Source organism: Zootoca vivipara, chromosome 12, assembly GCF_965207765.1.
Source record: "Zootoca vivipara chromosome 12, rZooViv2.hap1.1, whole genome shotgun sequence".
Classification (NCBI taxonomy): domain Eukaryota; kingdom Metazoa; phylum Chordata; class Lepidosauria; order Squamata; family Lacertidae; genus Zootoca; species Zootoca vivipara.
Genome location: NC_142595.1, coordinates 4,221,556 through 4,228,879, shown reverse-complemented (window position 1 = coordinate 4,228,879; position 7,324 = coordinate 4,221,556). Strand labels below are relative to the sequence as shown.

At 49.8% G+C, this 7,324-nt stretch overlaps 1 long non-coding RNA gene across 1 annotated transcript; it reads left to right on the top strand.

Annotated features, from left to right (window-relative positions):
- The first annotated feature begins 1,752 nt into the window (after positions 1 to 1,752).
- Positions 1,753 to 6,638, top strand: LOC148683752 (uncharacterized). The gene is made up of 3 exons (XR_015946655.1): positions 1,753 to 2,658; positions 4,019 to 4,082; positions 4,383 to 6,638. It is a non-coding gene; the product is annotated as an uncharacterized LOC148683752 (long non-coding RNA).
- Positions 6,639 to 7,324: the final 686 nt, after the last annotated feature.

Genomic DNA, 7,324 nt, shown 5'->3' with positions numbered 1-7,324 from the left:
CCGGACCCGGCTCTGGGGCCAGAGGAGCCGCAAGAAGGGGCGCGCAGGTCGGGGCCAAGCCGGAGCCGGCAGGCAACTACGGAGCCCTTCACGGGGCAATTGAGCACAGGTGGTCCGAGGACGTGGGAAACAATGGCTGGCTGGCTGGCTATACTGTATAGTGGAAGTGCCAGAACGAGCTCACACAGATACGCATCATCGATATCTGTTGCAACAGCTCAGTACATAACAATATCTATGGCTCCTAAATATTATACATATAGATTTTTTTAAATGATATGTATGTGTGTGTCATATTTGAGAGGTGATGACATTGCAATTCAAATGGTGCGCGCGCGCCTTGTAGTTGTGTGTGTGTGGGAGTTACCTAGGTCCCCCAATATTTTATATCCCCTGGTGTATGTATATTTGTATATTTCACACACACACACACACACAGAGAGAGAGAGAGAGATCGTAATTGCACTTCCAAGTCTAATAATAATAATAATAATAATAATAATAATAATAATAATATTTATTGATTGTACCTACCCATCTGACTGGGTGGCTACCAACAAAATATTACAAACACAATAAGGCTGCCTTCTTCTAAAACTTGTGTAGGCATTTAGCTCTTTGACATCTGACGGGAGGGCGTTGCGCAGGGTGGGTGCCACTACCGAGAAGGCCCTCTGCCTGGTTCTCTGTAGCTTCGCTTCTGGCATTGAGGGAACCGCCACAAGGCCCTGGAGCTGGACCTCAGTGTCCGGGCTGAATGATGGGGGTGCGGACGCCCATTCAGGTATACAACAGGGGCGGGTACTGTTTAGATATAGATAGTGGAAGGGCAAGAACGGGTCGCTCCCTGAACTGCTGGGCGACCTTCCGGGCTCCAACAATATTCACTGGGGCACCTTTAGCCGCCCCATCATTTTTGCTGCAACGTCCAGCTTCCTTGAGCCGGGCCCCTTGCCTTTGCTTCTGCTCAGGCCAACGTGGCCCTGGCCGCCTCTCCAACTCTCACGGTCCTGGTAACAGTAACGCGGAGAAGGAGGCGCGGACTTCTACGCGAAGCGAGCGAGACGGCGGAAAGCATCCAGAATGCCCGGCCAGGTGAAAGGAGGACGGGTACTTTCCCTTTTGCTCCGCCCGGGTAGATTGGCCACGCTGCCCTCTTGCTGCTGAGGAGCAGGAAACCTTGCGGAATCCCGGAAGAGAATCGAGACTGGCACACGCGTCCACACCTTTCCGAGGAAGGGCTGCCCTGTCAACAAAGTGTTCCTGCATGTTGTGGGAGAGAGTGTTGACCCGAGGCGAGGAAGGGGAGAGGCGCTGGAAAAACCCTTTTGCGCGCGAAAATACTTGGTGTGCGAGACTCCCCCCCGCCCCACGGCCATTGTTTAGGCAGGTTAAGTCTAGTTGCTTGAACGTGTGAGTGAGTGGTGATTGTTCTCCCGGCAAACTTGTACAGGACCAGGCTGTGTTGTGCATTTGCCCGTGCACTTCCTTGCGCACCTGTTTCTCAGCTGCTTCGCCCAGCAGACCGGGGGCAGCTCCCTTCCGTGCATAGCAGCTCCATCGCGCGGCGCGGCGCATCGCAGAGACGGAAACGGAGCTCGCCAGCGCGAAGCCCTCGCCCCGCGCCCCTCCCCGCTTTTACTCTTCCCTTCCACCGAGGGAGCCCCCTCTCGGAGCCAATGGGCGCGGAGACGTCAGCGCGCGGCCCCGGCCCTCGTGACCCTGCGCCCAATCCGAGCCCCGGACGCGGCCGGCTCCCGGCCAGGCGGGGCGGGGCCGAGAGGAGGCTTGACGCAGAGGAAGGCGCGTGATTGACGCAAACGGCGAGTCTAAATTTAGCCCCCGCGGGGCCGGTTGCGCGCGGCAGAGACGGGGGCGCGCCGGGCGGGTCCCGAGGCGCCGGGGGACGGCTGCGCTCCGGCTTGGCCGCGGTGGGCGGGCGCTTGGCTGCTCGCGCCCGCGCGCAAAGGAAAGCTATTTCGGGAGAGGAGCGCGGCCGGACGAGCCAAAGATAGCGCGGGCGGGAAGTATTTTTAGCGCGGCGCCTCCGCTGCTGCTGCCGCGCGCCGCCCGCCGCTTTTCCGGGGCGGGGAGAGGAAAATGCCGAGCCGGAGCCTCTGCCACCGGGACGGGCTCTTGCCGCTCTTCGCAGGGCAGGCGGGGGAGGGGGCGAGAGCCGGAGCAGGGATTCCCCGCTTGGGCGGGGGAGGGTGGAGACGGCAGGGGCTGCCCCGGGCCGAGCCTGACGCAATGGCGAGCAGCCGAGGGCGGGCGGACGGGGATCTCCCTGCCGGGGCGGGGACTCCGCGAGGAGCAGCGAATCTTGGTGCCGCTCATTGCCCGGAGGGGGCTACTGCAAGGAAAAGAGACTTGCAGCCCGGCGAAGCCCAGAAATCTGGAGCGGGACCAAACAATCTCCTGGAAGTGGCCTCCGGGCACTTGCTCGGGCACATCTGGGTGCAGCGCTGGAACAGCTGATCCGCAATCGGTGGAGACGCGGGTGCGGAGATGAGAATGTGCCGTGGCGCGCACGTGAACGCAGAAGAACAGAAGTCATGGGGGATTTGCTCCCAAATAAACACCCGTAGAATTGCAGCCCTACCTGTGTGTTTACTCGGAAGTAAGCCCCACACTGACTTCTCTTGGATTTGCTATCAGGTAAGTGTGTACACCATAATTCAAAAGCATCAATTCTTCGGCGATCAGCCTTCTTTATGGTCCAGCTCTCACTTCCATACATCACTACTGGGAAAACCATAGCTTTAACTATACGGACCTTTGTCGGCAAGGTGATGTCTCTGCTTTTTAAGATGCTGTCTAGGTTTCTTAAGGAAATTTCTTAAGGAAATCAGCCCTGAGTGCTCCCTGGAAGGACAGATCGTGAAGCTGAGGCTCCAATACTTTGGCCACCTCATGAGAAGAGAAGAATCCTTGGAAAAGACCCTGATGTTGGGAAAGATGGAGGGCACAAGGAGAAGGGGACGACAGAGGACAAGATGGTTGGACAGTGTTCTCGAAGCTACGAACATGAGTTTGACCAAACTACGGGAGGCAGTGCAAGACAGGAGTGCCTGGCGTGCTATGGTCCATGGGGTCACGAAGAGTCGGACACGACTAAACGACTAAACAACAACAAAGTGTGTACAGGATTGTAGCTCTAGGGCAGAATTCTATACAGTATGGTATTTACTTGAAAGTAAGTCCCCACGAGTTCAGTAGGACTTGTTTACTTGTTGCAAGTGACTGAATGGTTTTTCTCAGGTCCTTGCTGCAAACCAAACAGTGCTCTCATATACTGTGCCGACAGTCCTGGAGAAGAAAAGCAAAATGTGTGAATACACCTTTAACATGCTAATAGTGAAATATGCACATGTATGCATTTAAAAATGCAGGGTCCAGTTGCATTGGTGTGTGTGTGTGCAGTCCATACGCAGAAGTCCATATGCATCACAGGAATCTTTGTTACATTTCATAAGGGATTCCAGCAGGGATGTTTGCTTTTTAGACCCCTTGCAGCTGATAAAAGTTGCAAATGGGTTTCTTCTCTGTTTGCACATGCAAAAAGATGCAGAAGAGAAAAGAGAAAAGATGCAGCTGGTCATAGGGGTCAGGCTTTTGCTTATGCATCCTGGAAGCCTTTCGGCAGATGCAGACATGCATTTCTTTCATTTATTTAAAAGCAATCTTCTGATCTGATAGATGACCAGATAAGTTCCACGAGCCAGTGGAGCAAAAGCTGTAATTCTTTATCTACGGTGGGGGTTTTGGGGGGCGGGCGGTTCTTTCTTATGACCATGTAAAATAGAATATTGTTGCCATTTTTCAGATGGGCACACCACACACACACTCCCCCCCCCAACACATTTGTTCCCTGGTGGCTCCGGGGGCCAGTGACTCCCTGCTGCCCTCTACTGCTGGACATCATAGTAGCTGCAGTAAATGCAAAGTTTGTATTTCCCCCAGGGGTGCCATGGCTGGAAGGTTCCTTGGTGTTAATCTTTGGCTATTTTTTCTGCAGGCCCAGAAGAGACACTACTCCCCAAACCTCTGTCGCTGATTGCCAGCCACACTCTGAATGAAAGGCAAGTTGGAGGGCTAGGAGAAGTCATGTGGGAGCAGGGCCCGTTCTCCTTCAAAGGGATGAGTGAGCAAAGGGAACTGGGGCTGCAATAAGGGTGGGGTTGCCTAACCTGAGTGGTCCTGTGCAGGGGGGGGGCAGGGGCAGCTCAAACACCCCCATGCTCCCTGGGCATTAAGTAGGTGTGGGTGCCTAACTTGAGTGTGGGCCCATCATAGAACTTGGGTAGAGGGGAAGGGCAGGAAATTAATTGCTTAAATGTTGCAGCCTTGACCACCCCCCTTTTTTACTTTGTCTTTTATAGGGTTGAGTGCTGATACTGAAAATCCATGCTGAGCCCTGACACAAATTAAGCCCAAGCAACAATGAGGAAATGTAACAGGGGTAAGACCAAGGAATGGGCTTGCAACTAGACGCATTATACCTTAAAAGGAAATGTCATCATAGTAGCAGTAATAGAGATATTTATTTATATCCCACCTTTTTCCCTGACAGGGATTCCAGGCAGCTTACAGATAAAAGTAAGAAGAGCTAAAAACAAAGAAAAAAACAATAATTAAAAAAACAATTAAACATTGTCAGAATCAAAAGTATATATTATGTAGATAGATAAAAATATATTAAAACCATACAGATAATCACAATAACAACAGCATAGCACCAACACTTTCATTAAAAGCCATCAGTTCTCCAAAGAATGTATTTACCTGCCGGCAGAAGGTCAACAAGGAGGGAGCCAGTTTAGCTTCTCTAAACTCTGCAGGTGGCGCTGTGGGTTAAACCACAGAGCCTAGGGCTTGTCGATCAGAAGGTCGGTGGTTCGAATCCCTGCGACGGGGTGAGCTCCCATTGCTCAGTCCCAGCCCCTGCCAACCTAGCAGTTTGAAAGCACGTCAAAGTGCAAGTAGATAAATAGGTACTGCTACAGTGGGAAGGTAAACGGCGTTTCCGTGTGCTGCTCTGGTTTGCCAGAAGTGGTTTAGTCATGCTGGCCACATGACCTGGAAGCTGTACGCCGGCTCCCTCTGCCAATAACGCGGATGAGCACCACAGCCCTAGAGTCGGTCACGACTGGACCTAATGGTCAGGGGTCCCTTTCCCCTTACATTTAGGGAGGGAGAATCATTCAAATAATTGCACTGCTAGCAACATTTTCAGATTTGAGAGTTAAATCAGCTTTAATTTTTTTGTCTGTGCTGTTTATATACCACCCATTGACCAAGGTCTTGTGGGCAGTTAGCGAAAACCAACAAAGCACAAATACACGTTAACAGAAATATTAATATACATTGAATGGCCCTTGCATCTTCACCAAAGTTGGTGTTGTCCTGGCCGTCCAGGAATTGCGACTCTGCCAAAGGCAGAGGTAAGTTGTTACTGGACAAATCCTCGAGGGCTTTCAGTTTTTCCTCCTTCTACTGCAAATGTAAAACAGCTCCTAATGAAAATAGAAAGCAAACTAGTATGCAATCTAAATTTATTTTCCTGTCCAAACTCAAATCTTAGAAGATTTCAGACCCCCCCCTCTCTCTCACTCTCTCACACACACACACACACACACACACACACAATATGAGAGGTGTTTCCTAAGCTGCATGAAAACACACTTAGGCTAAAGATGGTTATGTTTTGAGCATGAGTGAAGCTTTTAATTATAAAGTCCCCCTGCTGTTAATACTTGAGCTGAGGTTACAGCATACTGATATTTCTGTGAGAAAGTAGCTGAAGGTAAACCGGGTCACTTTGGTAAACTTAAGGTCAGGTTACTATGCAGTTTATCTGATCTTTGAAAAGTGTTCACAATTCAGCACTAAAGCTGTTGGTGGTTGTGCCATCCAGAGACCGTATGACACAGAACTGCCTTGGTCACCAGTTTGTGGGCTCAGATCAAAATGCTGATGGTCTTCTTTAAAGGCCTAAACTGTACTGGACACACTCTGCCTCCCGCAAAAAACTAAAATAGTCCAAGTAACATACAAAGAGCCAGACATTGCCCTTTCCAAACAGGGCACCCCATTCCTGAGCCCCACGATTCTCCAGAACTCTGTGAGACTCTGGGGGCTTCTTGTCAGCAGCCTGACTTAAATTAGGTGATTGTATCTGTACTTCCCCATAATGTTTGACAGCTTTAAAAGATGTGAGGTGTCACCTTTTGTATAGAGTTTTCTCTTTGACTTCTTCAGCTTCTTGTTCCATAGTTTCAAACACTGTTCCGCGGGAAATTGCTATCTCATATAGCTATAGCATGTGTAATGCTAGTTAATGCATAAAGCGATTAAGACTACAGAGTTGTATTGCTAGACACAGCTAGGTCATGCCCCTCACCTGGAAGGAAGGGAGTCAAGTTTCCTCCTTTGGTCATTATCTTTCACCATGTGAACGAACAGATAAAGTTTGTGCCTCAGTCTGAACTTGCCTGCTATATGTTCAGACCACGTACTTAGAGCTCTTTCACTATATTTTGTACCCCATTATTTTTCCCTGTGTTTATGTGCTGCTGCATGGATAAATGCATGAACCCGACTTTTGGAACTTTGTAAGTAAAGCATTTTAAAACTTCCTAAGGTGTGTGGTCTGTTTAGTGCTAAGAGGGGTAGAAATGGGGAAGCTCTGGTAGCGACTCAGAACGAGGTGTTTAAAAGGTTTAACAGGCTATATGCTGCTGCTGGTGACTTTTCAATCTCTGCTGGGGGCTGTCTATTGCTGGAGAGCATGTTTAGCCCCACACTTTAGATCTAGGGATCCAGACAATTCTTTTATTAATTACTCCACAGGTATGATCTACATCTACCGTATGAATCTATTCCCCCCACATGCTCATCTGATCCAGCAATTCCCAAGCTCACCCAGATAATGCTGTTTGCTGTCAAAATCTTTTGCTTCTCTTTCAACCATACTGTATTCTATAAATTTCAGAGACAAACCCCTGGGGTTTTGTGTGATGTTCATTATCAGTTCTTCAAACATGATTAAACGTCTGCTTCCTTGCTCACATTATTATAACTGGGTTCAGCAAGAAGCTGCTTAAATTGGAGCATGTTACTTACAAACTGTGCATCTTGACAGACTATATAGTCTTCATGAGTGACACAGATTTTGAAGCAATCACTTTGTGTAGGGGGACCAGATGAGGTTGCCCTCTCCTTGCCCCTCCCCTTATTTCTTCTTTCCTTGGAAACCTTGGCCTAATGATTCAGAGATAACCCTCCCATTAGAGGCTATGGTTGGGGGACTCATGATCGCCTC